This window comes from Zootoca vivipara, chromosome 8 (assembly GCF_965207765.1).
Source record: "Zootoca vivipara chromosome 8, rZooViv2.hap1.1, whole genome shotgun sequence".
NCBI lineage: Eukaryota > Metazoa > Chordata > Lepidosauria > Squamata > Lacertidae > Zootoca > Zootoca vivipara.
Genome location: NC_142591.1, coordinates 65,485,658 through 65,509,167, shown reverse-complemented (window position 1 = coordinate 65,509,167; position 23,510 = coordinate 65,485,658). Strand labels below are relative to the sequence as shown.

The 23,510-nt window shown below is 43.3% G+C and overlaps 1 protein-coding gene across 5 annotated transcripts in view; it reads right to left on the bottom strand.

Moving 5' to 3' along the window:
- Positions 1–23,510, bottom strand: part of VPS13B (vacuolar protein sorting 13 homolog B) — a 384,018-nt gene that overhangs the window by 290,286 nt on the left and 70,222 nt on the right. The window lies entirely within an intron of this gene.

Genomic DNA, 23,510 nt, shown 5'->3' with positions numbered 1-23,510 from the left:
TGAATCCTATAACGGGGTACATACATGGGTGGAACAGGGAAGAAGCAGACATGTCACATCCTATATCCCTTCAAAAATCAACCACATTCCAAGGACAGCACAATTGCACTGATAATACAGCGGCCTGTCAGACAAAATAGCAGGGAAGGGAATGGTCACATGGTCTGCTAGGTGAGGGGTGAGCCAAAGGGAAAAGCTGGATTATGTGGGAGCAACAACCTCTTGGGGACCACAGTTTCCCCATTGGGAAGGACTTACTAGGCTTTGGGAAGGAGGCCCGAAGGCACTCCTCTTGGCTCTGAGCCCTGTGCAGGGAAACAGGTTGTGATGCCCTAAATCCGTCTCTGTCAAAAAGATATTTCCGAGGAGTGTACACATGTCAAATGCATGTGTGCATTTGAGCCACTGCATTCAGGGCTTGCCAGGAACTCTGACAGAATGGCACTCTTACTTGTGCCAGGGACTTAGTCATGCATGCTGGGTTGTGTGTGAGGTGAAATAGAGAGGTGTTGGAGAGCGTGTCTCTATCTTTGTGAGTAGACTAGTTCCTTCCTTGATAGAAAGACATGGGGCACTGTCACTCATGAACCCCATAACTGGTGTGGTACAGTGATTTGTGCCAGAGTGGTGCATGCTCTAGTTATCTCTCGCTTGGACTACTGCAATGTGCTCTATGTGGGGCTACCTCTGAAGGTGACCCGGAAACTACAATTAATCCAGAATGTGGCAGCTAGACTGGTGACTGGGAGCAGCCACCGAGACCACATAACACCGGTCTTGAAAGACCTACATTGGCTCCCAGTACGTTTCCAAGCACAGTTCAAAGTGTTGGTGCTGACCTTTAAAGCCCTAAACGGCCTCGGTCCAGTATACCTGAAGGAGCGTCTCCACCTCCATCACTCTGCCCGGACACTGAGGTCCAGTGCCGAGGGCCTTCTGGCGGTTCCCTCGCTGCAAGAAGCCAAGTTTCAGGGAACCAGGCAGAGGGCCTTCTCAGTAGTGGCACCCGCCCTGTGGAACGCCCTTCTACCAGATGTCAAAGAGAAAAACAACTACCAGACTTTTAGAGGACATCTGAAGGCAGCCCTGTTTAGGGAGTTTTTAATCTTTAAGAAATTAGTGTATTCTAATATTTCTGTTGGAAACCGCCCAGAGTGGAAACCCAGCCAGATGGGCGGGGTATAAATAAATTATTATTATTATTATTATTATTATTATTATTATTATTATTATTATTACACCAAGTGTGGCTGATAATGTTCCTCAACTGTGTTTTCTGCAGTGACATTTCTCTCTCTCCCCCTCCCCCCCCACTCACAACACTGGAATAGGTGCCTCCACAGCTTAAATAGAGCCTAGGATTGCTTGATTATCTTATTAGACACAACAGAAGAAATAACAGAGGCAGTATGCAAACTTGAGCTAAACAGACCAGACAATTCAGAAAGGGCCCAATGATTCTAGAAGCTGGCAGTAGCTATAGAGTCAGAAACGGGCAGGCATATTTTACCCTGTCATGACTGTGCAGGCAAAAAAAAATAATGGAAGCATTTTAAAACACAACTTAGCTTTTGCATTTTTTTTTCTTTGAGAACAGGGGTCTGGGAAACATTATAATTAAATATCTTTCTAGTCACCATAACCATAATTACTATAAACAAAGTTAAAATGAAAGCTAAAGTCACAGAAGTTTGCAGACTGAAAACTAATGTTCATCAAGACAGCTGGAGAAACAATCTCAAAATATAAGGAGCTCCAGATCCCCCACAGGCTTCACATATATGGATGCTTCCCCTTCTCCCACAACCTTTCTTTTCCTTTTCCACTTTTTTTTTTAATACAGGCTATTTTATAGGGTGATTGTAATAGTATACCATGATCACTGCTGATTGCTGTTACAAACAGACCCTTCTAATCCATCTGCTCTTTGCTTCAACAAATGCTTTTTAAAAGCTACTTCATAAAAAAAAGAAAAAACATTATTGCTTCATACTCAGAAGACATTAAGTCAAGATTTTGGAAATTCCATTGACTTGATTATATCAGCAAGTGCAATACATGTTAGATTTTTCATTAAAGCAAAAGCCTTGAGAACTATTTTCCAGACTTTAGTTAATGTTGCTATGACACATTTCGTCAATGAAAATGGATGAAAAACAGTAGTGCTTTGAAGCAATAGCCAGTAAATGCCACTGTGGTTTACCAAGAGTGGGATGCACAACATATTAGACCACAGTTAATGAAATTAAGCCATGTCTTAAGTTAGCAAAATGTGTGCTCTGTTACTTGTTTGGAACCTACACAACTGCCTAATCTTCAAGAACTCCTTCGCCTCCAGTAAATACTATCTCTTGCATCTCTTCATAATTAAATCAGTGGACTACCACTGTTTTGAGTTTGCATTATTTTAATGCGAAAGAACAATACAAATGGGTTGAGGGATTTTTTTTTGTTTCTACAGACTTAGGTTATATATTCGTGGATCTGTCTTCAATAGGTTCATGGATGTGGAGGGAAGATCAATGAGATATAAAATGGTTGTTTTATCTTTTTTAAAAAATCTGGATACAGATTCTGCTGGATACAGCAGAAACTGGTATGCAGTCTCACATCCAAGTACAGTATATTCTTTCTGTAGACACTGTGACTCAATTTGCACTTATCACTTTGCTGAAAATCCTCAATTGTCTGTTGTCACTAAAATATATATAAAATGTCCATGTTAATACATTATCTACCAATACTAGTCACACAGGATGGAATTCAATGCTAGGCTCGTATAACCATCCCATCTGCACAAGCATTTCAGCTTGCCAGACAGAACATCCTCCCTCTGCATACAGTACAGACCCCCTCCCAGAGTCAATTTTGGGGTGTGCAGGGGGCTTTGTAGTGAGAGCAGACAGCAGAAAGTCCTGTTACACAGGGAAAAACTTATTGACTAGGGCAGGCATAGGCAAACTCAGCCCTCCAGATGTTTTGGGACTACAACTCCCATCATCCCTGACCACTGGTCCTGTTAGCTAGGGATGATGGAAGTTGTAGTCCCAAAACATCTGGAGAGCCAAGTTTGCCTATGCCTGGACTAGGGCTTCCACTAATGGGGCTAGTTAGGGGAATCTCACCCATATAATTTCTCATGCATATACTGAAATAGTTAAAAACTAAGAGAAGAAATGAGCTATTTGAAACACCTTTAGTTCTAAATTTAGGTAGAATTTAAATAACTTCAGTCATAACTCAGCAATGGCCAGAGGATTGGATTGGAAAACTCAGCAATGGCCAGAGGATTGGAGAAGATCTGTCTACATCCCAATTCCAAAGAAGGGCAGTGCCAAAGAATGCTCCAACTACCGCACAATTGCGCTCATTTCAAACGCTAGCAAGGTTATGCTTAAAATTCTACAAGGCAGGCTTAGGCAGTATGTGGACCGAGAACTCCCAGAAGTGCAAGCTGGATTTCGAAAGGGCAGAGGAACCAGAGACCAAATAGCAAACATGCGCTGGATTGTGGAGAAAGCTAGAGAGTTCCAGAAAAACGTCTACTTCTGCTTCATTGACTATGCAAAAGCCTTTGACTGTGTCGACCACAGCAAACTATGGCAAGTTCTTAAAGAAATGGGAGTGCCTGATCACCTCATCTGTCTCCTGAGAAATCTCTATGTGGGACAAGAAGCTACAGTTAGAACTGGATATGGAACAACTGATTGGTTCAAAATTGGGAAAGGAGTACGACAAGGTTGTATATTGTCTCCCTGCTTATTTAACTTATATGCAGAATTCATCATGCGAAAGGCTGGACTAGATGAATCCCATGCCGGAATTAAGATTGCCAGAAGAAATATCAACAACCTCAGATATGCAGATGACACAACCTTGATGGCAGAAAGCGAGGAGGAATTAAAGAACCTTTTAATGAGGGTGAAAGAGGAGAGCGCAAAATATGGTCTGAAGCTCAACATCAAAAAAACCAAGATCATGGCCACTGGTCCCATCACCTCCTGGCAAATAGAAGGGGAAGAAATGGAGGCAGTGAGAGATTTTACTTTCTTGGGCTCCTTGATCACTGCAGATGGTGACAGCAGTCACGAAATTAAAAGACGCCTGCTTCTTGGGAGAAAAGCAATGACTAACCTAGACAGCATCTTAAAAAGCAGAGACATCACCTTGCCGACAAAGGTCCGTATAGTTAAAGCTATGGTTTTCCCAGTAGTGATGTATAGAAGTGAGAGCCTGACCATAAAGAAGGCTGATCGCCGAAGAATTGATGCTTTTGAATTATGGTGCTGGAGGAGACTCTTGAGAGCCCCATGGACTGCAAGAAGATCAAACCTATCCATTCTTAAGGAAATCAGCCCTGAGTGCTCCCTGGAAGGACAGATCGTGAAGCTGAGGCTCCAATACTTTGGCCACCTCATGAGAAGAGAAGAATCCTTGGAAAAGACCCTGATGTTGGGAAAGATTGAGGGCACTAGGAGAAGGGGACGACAGAGGACAAGATGGTTGGACAGTGTTCTCGAAGCTACGAACATGAGTTTGACAAAACTGCGGGAGGCAGTGCAAGACAGGAGTGCCTAGCGTGCTATGGTCCATGGGGTCACGAAGAGTCGGACACGACTAAACGACTAAACAACAACAATCAGTCATAACCATGGTTTTCAAACATGGTGAAACCTAAAACATGGCTTAAACCTCATTTTCTCTAGCACATTTTTATTTATTTATTTATTTATTCATTCATTCATTCATTCCATTTCTGGCTTCCTATAATATATCACAAAGGATCAGATTTCCTCATTGCCCAGATCAGCAAGCAACACCACAGAAAATTTTACAGGTGTTCAGGAAATAGTGCTGCTCTTGCCTGTTGGTATGCAAAATTATGTGTTTAGTATTTGTTTCCACTCCAATATTATATCAGCAGAATTCATCCATGAGACAAAAGTGAACACAGTGAATTTAATTCAAGCAACTACCTTATTATAGGCCTCAGCTCAGCTCTCAGGTTTGAACTTAATTTAAGGGTAAATCACACAGAGAGAACTAGAGAGTGGGGTGATGTAATTATGTTTCACCTCTGATTACTGTCACCTAAACCCGACCTATTTTCAGGACTCAAGCACGTAGCAGGTCTTGAACTGGTGACATAAATCACTCAGGTGGGAATTTAGCCAATGTACCACCACCCAATCCCATTTGTGCAGACGAGGACGCTTTCACACACCAACAGACAAGAGCAGCTCAGGAAATATTCACCAACCTCCTGTAAAAACTTCTAGGATGCTTCCTGATCTGGCCAATGAGAAGATCTGGTCGTGTTAGCTACAGACACTTACTGCCACTACACCTTTGCTCCCTTCTTTCCCTCAGCTACACTAGAGGCTGACACTTATTGCCTCCATTACCTAAATCAGCCTTCCCAACCTGGTTGGGTCTGCTGGGAACTGTAGTTAAAAACATCTGGAGGACACTATGTTGGAAAACTTTATGCAGAAGCTGGTGCTCTTTTATTGCTCTGATAGTCCTTGAGCTTGCATGTGAAAGGGTCTCAGACATCCTGACCCTTGCTCTGCTTCATAAACAAGAGCACATTACAGGTGTCCCCACACACTTATGCAGGGGTTGCGTTATGCCCCCCCCCAATAAGTGAGGAGCACTCTCTAAAAAGCCAATAGACACCAGTTTTATCCTGGTCTTACTCTCTCTCTTCAACTAGAGTTGAAACTCTGGGCTGGCTGGAGGCTAGAGGATGCATGGAAAAGCAGCATCAGCACCTGCAAATCTGCTACCATGATGCGTGTCAGCTGCCAGGCAGGAAGCTGAGCAGCTTAAACAAAGCCCCATTGTGCCTCTGGTCTGTTTGGGGACTCCTCCGCCTTCAATGAAGTCCTCTTTGGGCTCCAGGAAGGGTCTCCTCACTTTTGAATCTATTTATCTCCCGGCACCATGTGCACATGCAGTCACATGCAAGTCAATCACACGTAAAGGGGGGGGGCACCAGTATTTCATTACACGGGTACAAGGGGAAAAGCTGCAGATTCAGGATTGAGACTTGGTAAACTTCCTTCCTCTTTTAGCACTGGGATCCTGTCACTTGAGACACATGTCTAAGATATATTTATAGATAAATATACGGGCGGATATCTTCTATTTTTCCATTCCTAAAGCTGTAGCTGCCGAACAATGTAAACTTTCATGATGCTTTTCTAGTGCAAAGGTACATACATGCCACCCTGGATCATTTAGTGAGTTGAAAAAGAAGTAACAATCTCAATTTTTCTTCCTTTCTTACATTTATATATCACCTTTTTCTCCAAAGAGCTCAAGGTGGTGTACATTTTATCTTCACAACCACCCTGTGATGTAAGTTAGGCTGAGGGACAGTTACTAATGGTTCAAGGTCACCCAGTTAAACCTAATCACTGTACTTTTTCTGCTCTTCAGTATACTGGGGGAAGTGAAATTCTTATGATATATAATGTTTTTAATATCTTGCTTTGCAGAAAAGAGCCACCGGTTCTCCATTCAAAGGAAGGTCTACAAGATACATTTCAAAGGGAAGCAAAATTGAATCCATTTTATCCCAATTACAATAAATGGAGGAAATGTGTCAAAATCAAATTGCAATTTATCTATGACTATGTATGATAATAGCTCTCCCAGCAAAAACAAGAGAGACATATAAAGATGGAAGAGATCATTACCCTTAACAAGAAACATTAATATTTCTATTAGCAGAGGTGTTGAATTACATGGGTCTTTAACAGAAGCTGTATTACATTCCAACCGAAAATGCAGCTCAGATCTCACACCCTTATTTCCATAATCATTTTCATATGCCAAGCATACATTAATATGGCATTATCTTCAAAATAAGAAGCAGACATTCTTTTAGAAATTAATTCAATATTGAAATGCATCACACTAAGAGTTTTACCCACATTTCTCTCAGGAACACTTGCAATGAGACCACTACATTCAGGACTTGTAATATCACTTTCAAGGTCTCCAGTCTGTCTGGCAAAAAGACGCCTACAATTTGAGTGATGCACAACCAGTGTATAACTTTACTATCTTAAAGCATGCAACTGTACCACTTCTTAAAACTAGGGCTATTTGTATGAACCCGTTCACATACAAATTCCTCGGACTAAGCAAAAATACTAAGCAGAACGTTACACTTCTCAACTTGCATTTAGAATCCAGTTATCAAGAGCATTTAGTACAGTGTGCAGGTTTACTGTAATCCAGGTAGGCAACAATGAAGTTTAAACACAATACAGTGGTACCTCATGTTACAGACGCTTCAGGTTACAGACTCCGCTAACCCAGAAATAGTACCTTGGGTTAAGAACTTTGCTTCAGGATGAGAACAGAAATTGTGGGTGGCTGCAGCGGAAGGCCCCATTAGCTAAAGTGGTACCTCAGGTTAAGAACAGTTTCAGGTTAAGAACGGATCTCCAGAACGAATTAAGTTCTTAACCCGAGGTACTACTGCAGGCATCCCCAAACTGCGGCCCTCCAGATGTTTTGGCCTACAACTCCCATGATCCCTAGCTAAGAGGACCAGTGGTCAGGGATGGTGGGAATTGTAGTCCAAAACATCTGGAGGGCAGAAGTTTGTCCTCTTTGATGTACTAATTTGAATGAGACTTATTAGCATCTAAGTGTGTACAGGATTGCAACCATGGAGGCCTAGATACTAACATTTATTGCAAATATTTCATCTTTAGGTGACAAGTTGATCAATAAGGAACATAAAAATCAAGAGTGTGCAGTTCTTCTAACTTTTCAAAGAAACTGAAAGCAGTTTTGTTAAATACGGTAGGACCAGAACATATGACAAAAGAATTTAGAGAAAATGTACTTAAAATATAACAGGCATTGTGTCCATTTCTACAACCTGAACTATCAGTATCTTGCCATTATCTTGGTATTTTAAAATGAGCATATCAGGATCTATATATTAAAAGATATACTGTAGACAGCGTTCAAAAACTCACATTGTTCTGGGCGCATTTTGCAACAGGGAATTTCATTAATGCAAGCAGTTTCTGAGCTCTGGGCGCAGTACTGAGCCTAAGATTTCAAATTAAAACTGCCACTTCTGGAAGAAAATGAGGACCTCTTTCTGCCTCCTCACTTCCAGCCACTCTCTGAAGACCGGAGAAGGGACCCTCATGAGAATATATGGGGGGTGGGCAGGGGAAGGACCAGACCAAGTGAAAAATGAACATAAGATTTCAGCTGCAGTTCATTCATTTTCAGCTTTGTATTCTTGTTATTTAAAAAGTGCACCTAGACATTGTGGTGCCCATAACCTAGGTTTAAGGTGTCACTTAGCTCCTAGCTTTCATATCTCACCTTCTAACACTGACTGTAGAGAGAAAAGGGGGGGGGAGTGGGAGGAGGAGGAGAGGAGATGGGAACAATAGAAAACAGTTGTTGGTGTTCCACCCCAGTGACTACACAGTATGTGGGCACTCTAAATATCCAAGCATTTGAAATAAAGGCTAACCCTGCCATAGGAAATAAAAAATATCAGGGGAAATTAAAAGTGGAAATCAAACAAAGAGAAAAAAATCTGTTTGGCTCAACACCCCAAAAACTGACTAAAGTATGCATTACAAAGAAAGCCCCCAGAGCCCCAACAACAGCAGTATGAGAGGTTTAAGCACTGGGGGAGTTAGAGCTGATTAAGAGCTGGGGGAATTACCTTTACTTACATAAATACAGTTTATTTACAAATCTATACCACACACCAATTATTGCAAAGAGTTCCTATGTTCATTTCATACGCAAGGAAATATGGTAATAAATTCTTACACTGAAAGAAAAATATGGGATTAATAACATCATTCCCAGCTCATTTCAGAACAGATAGAATTCTTTTCTTTTCTTTTTCTTTTTACAAAGAACAACAAATGCACCTCCCAGGTGCAAAATGCCAGCCATCTGTGAATGGTTTGGGAGAACTTGAATTTGTACTTGGTTGGCATCTGTCTGTCTTGGGAGACAGTGGAACAGTGCGCCTTGAAGTCAAACTGTTGGAAGGTTACAGCACCTACTGGAGAGACATGTTTTGCTGCAGCAGGGGCAGATGAAGGCGTCTGGGTTGTGCTGCTACAGATGCACCATGGTGTTTCTCTGCACTTCTCCCAGGAGTCATTCCTCCTCTGGTCACTGCTATGGATACATGACCAGGCTGCCTGTCTCCAGGCACTGCAGCCGTCTGCAAGGGATTTCTACACAGCAGGCTTCATGATGCCAGCCCTCATGTCACATTTGCAGATTATCTTTGTAATGCAGAGTTGGTCTGCTAACTGGCCTCTTTCCTGAAGCCACTATAGAGCAAGTCACTGGGGATCCTGCCATCTTCCATTCTGTGGACATGAGCAAGCCAGCATAGACAACTCTGAGACAGGAGTGCAAACGTGCTGGGAATGTGGGCTTGGGAGAGCACTTCTTTGTTTGAGACTCTCCTGCCATGTGATGGCCAAAATCCTTCTGATGCAGTGCATGTGGAAGGCATTGAGGTGCTGCTCCTAATACCGTGTTTCCCCTTTTTTAATACGTAGTCAAAAAGTAAGGCATGGCAGGGTTTTTAATCATTTGAGAAATGTAAGACATACCCCGAAAATAAGCCATACTTGTGCGATGTGAGGAGCAAGACCACCGAGCGCCCCAGCCAGCTAGCGGGACCCAGCACGGTGGCCGCAACAGGAGGAGGAAGCCTGCCGGGTTGGGTCAGTGCTCGGAAGCGGCGGCGGCTGCTGCAGTGCCGATAAAGCATGCAGCAGTGCCGCACGGAGCACTGAGGGCACAAGCCAGCAGGACCCAGCTCCTGCAATGCCGGCCGTGGCAGGAGGAGGAAGCCTGCCAGGTCGCGTTGGCGTTCAGAAGCGGCGGCGGCTACAGCGCTGACAAAGCGCGAAGCAGCGCCGCACTCTCTGTATGTGCATGTCCGTCCCTTTCTCTGTGCGCGTGCGCGTCTCTCTCTCTCTCTCTCTCTCCCCGTGTGCGCGCCTGTCTCTCTGTATTTTTGTGATCACGTCTCTCTCTCTCTCCCCCCCCCCCCCGACAGAGAAAGGGTGCCGCGCAGGTTCCTCTTTGGCTCGTCATCCAGCTGCCCCGGCCTCCTCGCCGAGAGCTGATGCCGCTCCTCTCCCCCTCCTTCCCTTTCCCCCTCCCTTCCCTTCCTTCTGTCAGTCTGTCAGTTGGGGTTGCGCGCGCCAGAGGCGCAGGCCCAAGCCTCGTCCCCCTCGCGCTTCCCTCACGAGCGTCTCGGAGCAGGACGGGTCCCGGCCTCCCTCCTCATTCCCCGGCCAGCGTGAGAGAGCCTGGGGAGCAGCCTCTATACCTCCGCGCGCACACACACCCAGCCGCCGCCGCCTTCAAAGCCATGGGAAATGAGCAGCCTCCCAGTGCTCCCACCCAACCGCAAGTGCTTCGACTGCGACCAGCGCAGTCCCACCTACACTGACATGACAGTGGGCAGCTTCATGTATACCTCCTGCTCCGGCATCCTACGAGGTTTAAATCCACCTCACAGAGTGAGGTGTCTGTCTCCTAGGCAGGTGGCCATCCAGCCTCTGCTTAGAAGCCTCCAAGGAAGGAGAGCCCTTGATTCAGGATGGGGAGGAGGGGAAACGGAGAGAATAGAAGAGGCAGGAAATGTGCGCGGAAGAGAGCGCCAAGCGTCCTGAGCCAGTGGGACCCAGTTGTACCGGCACTTAAAAAAAAAGACACCCCCTGAAAATAAGCCACCGTGTGTTTTTTTGAGGAAAAAAAGTTGTAAGACGGTGTCTTAAAAAAGGGGAAACACGGTAGTTGTAAGCTGCCCGCAACTCACTTCCATAAAGCAACATGTTTAGCATGCAAGACTGGTAGATTTCCATCTTGGTATTGGACATGAGCATCACATTTTCCCATACCATTTTGGAGAGGTGAGTCATTGCCGTAGCTGCCTTGCCAATATGCTTATCCAGCTCAGTGTCGATGGAGAGGTTGTTGATTATGGAGGAACCCAAGCAGACTAAATTGTCAACCATCTCAAGCGTGGTGACCAGCCTGAAGAGATAGCAACCTTCCACCAGTCTCCGGATTAAGCCTCAACAAAGAACATAGTTGCAATTCAAAGAACCTTGTAACTCAGACCAATTTAAATTACAAAACAAGGAACCAAGCAGGTAGACAGAACTAAACAGGAGGGTTGCTGCTGCTGCTCCTAACTATCCACTCTCCACTGACCCGAAAAACACTTCACAGTAAATCCAAGTTGCTATTCTTGGTCAGTGGAACAGGAGGGTGATAAAAGAAAAGGATGCCCAGAAGAAAGGGAGAACTTTGTTACCTGTTGAAGGACCCTTCTGCCAAAAGCGGAGGAATACAGTGTTTGACAAACCTTAACTGGTGGACTGGTGAGTCAAAATAGGTGCCATACAGTGTTTCATAGATGCACCAATGTGTGGGTTGACTGTGGCAGCTGCCCCATGGATGGAGCTAGTTGAGGTGCTGCAAACAGAGTTTGAGAGATGCTTCAGCTGGCTTTCAGTAGAACAGCAATTCACAGAGGAAAGAAGTCCTTGTCATGGTGAAATTGGTCTAATGGCCACTCATGAAGATACCTATACCATTCTATGGCCTGGCAAACAGAAATTCGACACCGTTTTGTGAAATCACAGATTTAGGAATTCGAAACAGCTAGTACATTCAGAATGTCCATAACTGCTTTGGGTAAGATACACAGAGTTTCTGTGAAAGTGGCAGGCATATTGGGTTTGTCTGGTTCTCCCTATTCCTGTGACAAAGTGCTATTACAGAGTTGAGGACATTAATAAACTACTGGGTCTAAAAGACTTGTTCTGGGAAAAACCTTGAGTGATTCCCCAAGCCTTATCTCCTCCGCCTTCAGGAATACTGGTAGCCTACTTACATGGCTCTATCAGCAAGGTCTTTATAGATAAGTTTCAGTGTGGAAAAGATGCTTTTGTAATGGCTGGGGGAGATAATGGTTCACTTGACAGTTTGCACTCTTCTCTCCCTGAAGCAAACTTTTATGGAGAAGTCTCTTCATCACCCCCTCCTGAGACAGAGGGTGGAACTGGAGCTGATAGTGGCTGTTCAGGGAATGGAAAAATATCCTCTCCTCGTGAATTAGAGGTTAACTCCTTGGCATGAAGACAACATCTGGACTGGGAAGGAGAAGAACTCCTATTCCCAGTCCCCATGAAACAGCTGTTTCTATGACTTCTGTGCCACCTAACTTTACCCCTTCCCATTACTGCAACACTCCTAGATGAGAAACTGGAAGAGTACGAAGGATGAAATGGAGCCATGACCTCTACACCTTTTATTTCTACATCACTTACCGGGGCTTGAAGTATTACATGAAAACTGCCTCCCTATTAATCCAGCCTAACGTACCTGAAGAGAATTTTGTTTTCTTTCCTAAAGGCTCTGCCTCAAGCTGGAGGTTACATCCTTTTTGAGGACTCTGAGTCCTTGTCCATGCCTCCTTCATTCCCTGAAGTGGGAAGCAAAATGGTGCCCATGACAAAAGCCAGAGTTTGACACATGCCTCCCACACATAGCCTACTCTCTCCCTCATGGACATGACTTGGCAAGAAGTTGTAGCAGCCCAACGTTTTAGTCAAAGCAGGGGTGTGCAGGTAATGTTGTTGTTGTTTAGTCGTTTAGTCGTGTCCGACTCTTCATGACCCCATGGACCATAGCACGCAGGTAATAGAAGCCTTTAAAGTGGAGGAAGAGATGAGCGAGAGACTGTCTTCCTGCCTGATTCTCCTCAGAAATCCCCAGCTGAATCCCAATGAGCATGAGGGTGGGCTACAGAAGCAGGAGGAGATCAACCCCCTGCGAGGAGTGACAGGGAAGCAAGCATTCCTGCTGCCTTGCTTGCTTTGGGAAAATAAATCCTGGCATGTGAGCAGTAAGGGTGCCAAGCCGCTCTACTGTTCTTCTCCTTGGACCGGCTTTGTGGTGATGGTTTGCAGCATGCCGCTTTTTAGACACATGCTGCTGCCTACCTCTGCGGCTTTGTGGGCCCCATTTTTCCACACGTAACTGCCTGCTGTTCCCACTCAAACACCCTTCTTTGCCTTTCCTACCAACATCAGCAACTGGAATACCTGAAGTGAAGGAGGCAACAGGACAAACCACAAACAAAAACAAACCCTTTCCCTACATCTTTCAAGAAAAAGCAGCTGCCCTGCACCCTCAGAAATGGCATGTAGAAGCCACGAATTAACTTTGTTCTTCCAGCAAAGGCAGAGTCCAGGCTGGTTCGCTCCTCTTCAGACTGGCCAGTTTTGATCCTGCCTTCCAGAAGAGGAGTTAACCCTTTCCTGCATACTGCACATCTTCACTGACATCCATAAGATGTTAGGTGAGTAGCCCTAGAGAACTCTCTTCAGTCACTGCTATAAAAATGGGAGCCGCAACTAATCAAGATCTCATAATGGTTTGAATATTTTACATTCAAATAAAAGGTGATGGTAGACACAGAAGAAAAGTTGCATGATCTATTAAACAGAAATAAATAGGAAAAAGATAAGAAATTGCATGCTGCAACGGATGTACCTGGGGCTCACTTTAAAAGAGGTTAGAAGATAGAGAGCAGAAATCAAAAACAGAGTATGTATGGTAAAAGACATTAAAAATCAATCTACGTTGAAAAGAGAAATAATTTAAACTTTAGGAGAAAACCCAAAAAGGGAAGAAGGATGGAGGTGCTAGAGAAAAATGTGTAAAGTGAGTTGAGAAAGGAAAACTAACCAATAAATATTGGATGAAGCAGGAAAGGGATGAGGACTGGTGCCAAGTGTAAAGAAGAGGCCATCATGTATCATAGAGCACATTCTAGGAAACTGAGGACTAGTCCAATATAACAGTGAGGGGAAATTGAAAGTATAAAGAACATGAGCAAGCCACAGATACAATTAGAAAATAAATAAGAAAAGGGGTGAGGCCACGTGTAAGCTTGAAGGGGTTATGCAACTCAAAGAAGAGTAGAAATTTATCAGAGATCAGATTACAGATTAAAACAGTTGAGAAACATGAAAGGAAGCCTTGTCCAGTCAGTCTTGGGAACCACAGTGAAACACAATGCATGGGCGGAATTTGGTCCATAAATAACATAGGACCCCAAAGGATTACATCCAAAGCAAAAATAGATTATTATTTAATGAGCAGGAAGAAATTTACCCAAGAAGTCCTTGGATAAATATGCTTAGTGAAGACAAAAAAATAACTCGTATGAGGCATTTACTAACTGCAATACTTAATAACTAACAATACTTTTAAAAAAAACCTGATAACTTAAAGAAATTAATTCCTCACCATGTTATTCTAACTATATCTCCCACATCTAGATTCAGACATTGAAATTTCAGGTAACTGGCATCAACATTATTATCAAAACCACTTAAATACTAAAAGGCCTATTTAATAAAAACATGGAAATGCTTCCATATGTTTTATGAAGTCTTCTTTACCCTCCAAATGAACACATTCAGATTTAGTCTCTGGCTTTGTTTCAGAGAAAACCCATCTGCATAGTACATTGCTTACAGGCACATCTCAGTCATGCAACAGCTATGTGACAGCTCATATATCAAATATAAACTGTACTCAAGGCCACACAACCTTACATACTCAAAGTCTTCCATTCTGTTTAATGTAATCCTAAGAGAGCTCTTATTGCACCTCAGTGCTGATGTCACATGACTTTTGTTGGGAAACAGTTGTGCAACTTAAATATCAAACAGTTCCTAACACAGATGAAAACAATCTAGAAGACAACTCTATTGTGCACATAAATCCTAGAAAGAAGACTCTTTTCTGTGAAACAGGTGCCGAAATGTACAAAGTAACAGCATTAAACAGCCCTTAGCAATACTGATGAAACTCGGGTTCAAGAATAAACTTAAAGTGTTTTGGTAGTAAGAGCCTGGAAATTCTGATGAGCAACAGATTCTGGATTTTGATTCCTACACTTTGGCTGTAAAAACCAACCTATCTCGTTTTAATCATCCATTCCTTTATAAGAGTACTGTTAGCAAGTTTCCAAGGCCTGGCCAAAATTATCTTTGCCAAAACCAGCAAATTCAATATAAACTATCTATCAGAAAGTTGGGGTTCTTTATGTATACAACTCAACAACAAAATACACAGATCCAGACTGACATTAACCCAAGTATTTGGAGGTACAAACCTTTTGAGGTTTGGATATTTGGAGTTACACATAAAAGAAACCAATCAATCATTTTATTTGTATGCCACCTTTCCAAAGTTAAAACCAACTTCAAGGCGGCTTCTAGCATTAAAAAAATACATAGCTACAAGCAGTGATTTTTTTTCCTTGGGGGGGGGCAGAGGTATGCATATGCCTAAACATTTTGTGAATCTTTGTACTTTTACCCATTTACTGTATTTATTTTTCCCAATTTGAACTATAAAATTGTGGTTTTCTTGAGTCAAAATGAGAGCACCTCTAAACATTTTTGTAAGGAAAAAGGCACTGGCTACAAGCATAATGAAAGTAGTCATAAACAATAAACAAAACATAAAACAGTCATAAACAATAAACAAAACATAAAACATCCACACTGAACAATTTACACATAAATCTTAAGATCCAAAGTAAAGCTACAAAACATTGCCATAGGCAACAAATCCTCACCTCCAACAAAAACTGCTTAACAATAGCCCAGCCCAAGATTCTGTCCAGCAGCTTCTGCTTTTGTAGCTGGAGTCAGCCAGAACCCCACCCTCCCAGGCCAGGTGGGAAAAGGCCTGCAAGGCAGGGAGCAGGTATTCCAGGGCTCATAATCAAGTTGGTCGCCTATAATAACAATAGTGTTAACTGTGGAATCATGCACTGCTGAAATTCAGGCAAGATTACTTGTATTTATTGATTATTGTGATTTGATGACTGATGCTTTGACTATTGCATCATCAACATCATCATCAACAACAGTATTCCTGCTTACAGCTATGAGGCTAATGAATTTAAATTAGGAGCTTGTTGTTGTTTAGTCGATTAGTCGTGTCCGACTCTTCGTGACCCCATGAACCAGAGCACGGCAGACACTCCTGTCTTCCACTGCCTCCCCGAGTTTCGTCAAATTCATGTTGGTCACTTCTATAGCACTGCCCAACTATCTCGTCCTCTGTCGCCCCCTTCTCCTTGTGCCCTCCATCTTACCCAACATCAGAGTTTTTTCCAGAGAGTCTTCTCTTCTCACAAGGTGGCCAAAAATTAGGAGCTACACATACATAATTAAATTTAGGATTATAATATAACATTGAGAGGGAATCCTGCTCACTGCCCATGAAAAGCACCAAGTAGAGCAGTTTCAATGAAGTCTAGCGTGGCCTCTCTCTATTGCCTTCTATGCCTCCTGGACACGAGACCCACTGCTGCTCTCATCCAGTTCTTAACATTGAGGCAATCAAAAATCCACTGGGGTAGAGGATGCCGGGAAACAGCAAAATGAATTAACTGTTCAAGGAGCACAGGAAAACACACAATGCTACATAACCAGTGGGGTACTGCTCCCCATACCTAGCAGAATGAGCAGAACTGCAGGTCTATTTGCTTAACAAAACTCCGTTTCTCTCTTTCACCACAATGTACCACAATTCAACAATCTCAGTGCTTACTTCTACCAATTAAGTGATAGCACAACCTTACTACTCAACTTTGCATGGGAAAAGGTGACAGGTAATGAAAGCACAGGATTAAGAGTGTGAGAATACTTGGGGGGGGGGAACAGCTGAGTCAGTTTGCCTTTGAAGCTCTTTCTACTGCGAGCATTTGGAACAGCAACTCTTTGAAGCTATCTCAGCTGTCAGCATCTATCTTGGCTCAAGACTACAGTGTGTATTTCTTGCACAGATTTGCAAGGAAGTTGTGCTTGGCTGTCATTTTCTTGTTGCAGTCATCTTAAATCAGCTGTGCTATCTTCAGATTGCTAATTACAATATTTACACTTCACATTTCTGGGGCATTAATATCCTGGATAGCTAACAAAACACCTAGACTTGCAGGAACTAAATGAAATAAGCAACATTTACAATGGCTTTACAGTAGACAAAAAGGCAGGCAGCTTGTGTTGAACGTGGGCAGCTACCCAAGTGATCAATGAAGAAGCTGGGTTCTCAATAATGAAATTTATTTTTATTTTTAAAATTTATATCCTGCCTTCTACAGAAACTGAAGAAAACTTTTTAAGCATAAGCTCTTTAAATGCTCTTTAAACTAGGTTACATGAGACATGGTCTGATCCAATAGCAAAACTGAGCAGGCTTACCACACGTATTCTATGTAATTCCCTATATTTCTTTCTGAACCTTGCTTGTGCAGTGTTGCCGATCTTTCCCACTTCCTTCTCCACCTGCAACCCAATTCTAAAAAAGTACCTAAAGTGATCATCCAAATTCATGACAATCTGAGTAGGAGATCCATTTAAATCACTCTGAGGTATCCCTACAGACCATAGCAGCCAACTCCTAGGGGCCGTAAGGGCTTTGGCCCCCACAATAAAATATTTGAGGGGCTGGGCCCCCACAAAGTTGATGGGCATTCCCATTCAAATGGCGTGTTGCACTGCGTCATGTGATCAATTATGTGGGGCAGGGCTTACCAGGACCCCCACAATATTTTATTCAAGTTGGCACCCCTGCTACAAACTATTCTGATCACCTCTTTGCTGCTCAGCCAGCAGCAAAAATCTGCTTCTAAGAGGCTAGGAAATGCCAAGAGTCCTTATGGTGACAGATATCAACCCATACCAACTTCAAGCCACAGGCAAAACGCGAGTTTCTCTGGAATGGCATGCTAAACCCATCAGTGAAATACAGATTTAAGACAGCACAATAGCTCTGAGCACAGGAGCCTATTCAGGGATCAAAACTCTTGGAAGTACAATGATCTACAGGAGACAACAAAACATTTACACATTGCAAGGCTCTTCCATATGTGCTCTGAACACAACCAAGCAATTACTCATGAAAACACAACCCTGAACACAGATTGCACACTGCTTAAAATCAAAACTTGCAGCGCCCAAAATAAGCACCAGTCTTGGCTGCATTATGTGGAACACACATTCCAACCAGTACATTGGAAGGAAATGATTAAAGCTCAACAACCTGCATTACAACTGAACTCAGAAATGTTTTTTAAAAAGAGGAGAAAGAGGGGGAAAGCAGATTTCAAACAGGGGCATTAGAACAGCAAATCACTATATTTCAATCTTTTTCCTAAGTGGTTAAAGAACTATGCAGCAACTCCAAAACCCTTTTTATATGCACACCTGGGAAGAATTCTGAATCCTGTTACTTTCCTCAGCATTACCCTGATGTGGTTTCGACCAGATGTTTAAATGTTACAACATGTACATTTTCTTCTCTTCTTCTAAGGCAAAAGGAAAATAAGAGGAATATTTGACTTCACTCCACAAGAGACCTATTTAATAGTTTGGTGGTTATGTAAGTAAAGGTAGCTTGGCTAAGTCAATGTTGACGACATACAGAATGACATGATCCTAATGAGTTGGAAAATATTGGCTCTCCTGAGATTTAACCAGATGCTACTGCGCTGAGAAAGCTACTGTATTATTGAATTTCATTTTTATGAGGTAAAATTTATTATTCAACCATTAAGGTATCCCACATGAAGTCTTGCATAAAATAGTTTTGCAGTTACTTTCTGGAAAGTAGATTTTATTTTAACTTTAATACATCATTTACATGAAGGATGCAAATGCCTATTTGATCACCTTAAGCAGAGAAATTTAAGGTCTGCAAGCAATTTTCCTAAAAAATACCAGATTAATGGAACTGGACTGTCAACAAAATTATGAACTACCTGAACAGTACAAGGAGAGTGCAGCAGCAATTCCAGTTTCCTGAGAAAACCAAAGCATGTGCAACTGCATCTATGCTTTCCTAGCATACTAGCAGGCCTATTGCCAGACGTTTTAGGTGCACTAAATATAACCATTTAATGAGAACTCTAAAGCAGGAGATAGCTTTTATTAATGCAGTTATTCAATTAAAACAAATAATATTAAACCTAGATCTTCACTTTGGACATATTTATCTAGTACCTTTCTAGTTGAAGTAAAGTAGGTTTATGATAAACAGAAATTTGAAAACATAATGCATAATGCATGCATACTGAAAGGCCTAGATTGCCAATGGCAATCTTCCACTGGTAAATTCATTCTGTTGTGCAATGTATGCAGCAAGTTTTTTGGGTTTTTTTTGCTAAGCTTTCTATCCAGTAATACAAATGAAATTATGCTACTAATATAATTATTACAGGCAAACCAAAATATAGTTCAGGGCTGAAACAAAAGCTTGACCACTTCACACTCTACTAATTCAATATACTTTAATAACTTTCCTGAGATGATTTTTACTTAGGAAAATAAATTCAGTCTTTTTACCCAAACGTATTTTAACAAAAACAGTTTATTATGAAACATAAATGTTTATGGGTAGTTCTTGTAACTCTGGCAATATATTTATATCCCATTGTATTTATTTATTTCTGAAATGTATGTCCTTCAACAGCCAATCAGCATTCCCTGGGCAAAAATCATTCATTGCTTTTAAATGGTTCTTTAAAAAGGTAAAGGTACCCCTGACCATTAGGTCCAGTCGTGGACGACTCTGGGATTGTGGCGCTCATCTTGCTCTATAGGCCAAGGGAGCCAGCGTTTGTCCACAGACAGCTTCCAGCTCATGTGGCCAGCATGACTAAGCCCCTTCTGGTGAAACCAGCGCAGCGCACGGAAACGCTGTTTACCTTCCCGCCGGAGCGGTACCTATTTATCTACTTCCACTTTGACGTGCTTTCGAATGAGCAACGGGAGCTCACCCCGTCACAAGGATTCAAACCACCGACCTTCTGATCAGCAAGCCCTAGGCTCAGTGGTTTAGACCACAGTGCCACCCGCGTCCCAAATGGTTCTTAGAAAGAGTATTAAAGAGAATTCACCTACTTTTAATTTTTCTTTAGAATAAATTGGTTGGGGAAAAACTGAAATGAGAGCCAATAAACTGAAACTTACCGGTAATCCAGACAAGACTGAGGCACTTTTTACAGTGGCTCCCTAGACCAGATGGGTGGGAAGTAGCCTGTTCTTGATGGGGTTACACTCCCTCTGAAGGAGGAGGTAACTAGGTTGGGAATACTTATGGCTCCACCAGTGTCACTTGAGGCTCAAGTGGCTAGCTCCTCCTCTCTGGAGAGGGCTAGCCTAACTTTAAACAAATAAGACCACCTCCACAAGCACCCCACCATTCTGAAGGAACATTCTTTTTAGCATCCTATTCCATTCACAACACAACTATCGCCCTATCACATTAAGCCTGAACATGGAACAGCAACACAAATAGGGGACATGGGAGTCTGCAGGGGGAGTAGTTTATCCTGCACACACACACACACACACACAGGGGGAGGGGGGGAGAGGTCAGTCCCTTTGTGTGCCTGTTTCCAGTGTGTGCCTCAACTCCTTGACAACATTGGGCTCATCATTCAGTGGGAGATGGTTTGCTTTGCTGAGGGAAGGAGGGAGTCTAGGTCTAGGAGCCACCATTCCTTTCCTCAAAGGCTATCTCCTCGGTTGCCTATTCCCCTTTTCGTACTACACCCTGCACCACATAAGGGCAAAAATGTGGTGGCGGCAGTGGGGGGGGCGGTTATCTGCTCATGAGTAAAAAAGAGCTGCTTTCCTTTACATGCTGTTCTTACCTCTGTGTCTCAAGACTGAAAGAGAAAATATACTGTTTTCTGGAGCAAATAAGGAGCGAGGTGACCCATTCATTTCTCACACAAAGTTGCAATGGAGTTTAAGAGGGTTGCCAAGCTTCCACCAAAGGAGAGACACCGGCTTTCTGGCAACAACCTGCCTACCCTGGATGGGAAACCATCCTGAACTTCTCATGACACTTAATTCCAGCAGCCATTTTAAGCACCCGCCACAAGGTGCTGCGTCCTACACTCCACTAAGAAACATACTAACCCTCAATTCACTAGCAGTACACTACCGCTTACACATTTCCCATCAAATTTACTAGGCCTCAGTACTGCAGTTAGGCACTTTCCCCACAGATGAGGGGAAGGGGGAGCAACTGCGACACTGAGAGGAAAAAAACAGACTGGAGCAACCACAATGATGTTGGTAAAATTCTTGAGGTTAAAAAGGGTGAGAAACTAGGAGAAATTCCCAGGAGTATTATTTTGGAGGTATTAATTAAAAAGCAGAGACATCACCTTGCCAACAAAGGTCCGGAGAGTTAAAGCTATGGTTTCTCCAGTAGTGATGTATGGAAGTGAGAGCAGGATCATAAAGAAGGCTGATCGCCGAAGAATTGATGCTTTTGAATTATAGTGCTGGAGGAGACTCTTGAGAGTCCCATGGACTGCAAGAAGATCAAACCTATCCATTCTTGATGGCAGAAAGCAAGGAGGAATTAAAGAACCTTTTAATGAGGGTGAAAGAGGAGAGCGCAAAATATGGTCTGAAGCTCAACATCAAAAAAACCAAGATCATGGCCACTGGTCCCATCACCTCCTGGCAAATAGAAGGGGAAGAAATGGAGGCAGTGAGAGATTTTACCTTCTTGGGCTCCTTGATCACTGCAGATGGTGACAGCAGTCACGAAATTAAAAGACGCCTGCTTCTTGGGAGAAAAGCAATGACAAACCTAGACAGCATCTTAAAAAGCAGAGACTTCACCTTGCTGACAAAGGTCCGTATAGTTAAAGCTATGGTTTTCCCAGTAGTGATGTATGGAAGTGAGAGCTGGACCATAAAGAAGGCTGATCGCCGAAGAATTGATGCTTTTGAATTATGGTGCTGGAGGAGACTTTTGAGAGTCCCATGGACTGCAAGAAGATCAAACCTATCCATTCTTAAGGAAATCAGCCCTGAGTACTCACTGGAAGGACAGATCGTGAAGCTGAGGCTCCAATACTTTGGCCACCTCAAGAGAAGAGAAGACTTCCTGGAAAAGACCCTGATGTTGGGAAAGATGGAGGGCACAAGGAGAAGGGGACGACAGAGGACAAGATGGTTGGACAGTGTTCTCGAAGCCACCAACATGAGTCTGACCAAACTGCAGGAGGCAGTGGAAGACAGGAGTGCCTGGCGTGCTCTGGTCCATGGGGTCACGAAGAGTCGGACACGACTAAACGACTAAACAACAACAATTGCAGCAGCACCTTTACTGCTTCTCTTGGCATCTGTGAGCTCTAGTTGCTGCTGCTGGATGCCACTTTAAGGCTTCTGGAAGCTGCTGGACCAGAATTGGCATACCAACTCTCCTTCCTCAACCACGTGGAAGCTTGGAGCATGCTTGTGGGAGTGTGGCAGCTGGGTGGGTCACACCACAGTCATGGATCTTGGGTGGTCCCTTCATCTCCCTCCCCCAAAGGAGGAGAGGAAAGGGCTCACACTGTGAGGGAACAACTGCAGGGGGTGCCGTAATGCTGCTCTATTGCTTAGCCTTGACTCCCAGGCAGGTGGAAAGCAGAGAGGAAAAGAGAAACCTCTGAAGTAAACTGCTCTGAAACATATTTTGACATTAAACAGTATATAAATTAATAAAGAATAGTAATTATTCACAGCCCCCCAAAGCTTCTTTGATTCAGCGCAATGGGTGTATTCCTGCTCTGCACAAACCAAGTGCGCAAAACCAAGCCACGTAAGCCACGGGGCAGAGGGTAATCTCTCCTGATGAATGCTGTTTTCTTCTCAGGATTTTAAAGTGCACAGGCGTCTCCCCACTTATGCGGTTACGATCTGCACCCCTGTGTGCATAAGTGAAATCACATAAAGTGGGGAACACCCTCTAAAAAGCCTGTAAATGCCTATTTTTCTCTGCTCTCTCTCCAATCCAGACCAAAACATCTGAGCTTTGAGTCAGCTGGAGGCTGTGTAGGAAAGCTGCTGCTGCTGCTGCTGCTGCTGCTGTGCTAACCTGTGTGTCAGCTGTTAGGCAGGGAGGCTGAGCAGCCTAAATCAACTTCCGGTGCTCCTGAGGTCTATTTGGGGCTTCCTATGCCCTCAGTAAGGTCCCCTTTGGGCTCTGCGGAGGTTCTCCTCGTGAGCCATGAGGGCTCTCCAGCTCCCGCCATTTCCTGGTATGATTCTATTCCTGGTGCCATGCATATACACGGTCACACGTAAGTGGGGGGATGCCTGTATTTAATCACTCATTAGTTCAATTTATTACCTGCCCCAAACACCATGAGCAACACAGAAAAGTCAAAGGTGGAGTGGATGCAATGGTGCATGCAGTGAAAGAAACAGAGTATCTTCCATATTTTTCTGTACACATAAAGTTGTTTTGCATTTTTCCCGGGCATAACAACAGAGCAAGATAGAAACACATTTAGTAGACAGACATGAACATTCACTACAGCATATAAAGCTGTTACAGAAGCCTCTCTTCATACTTTAAAGACAAAA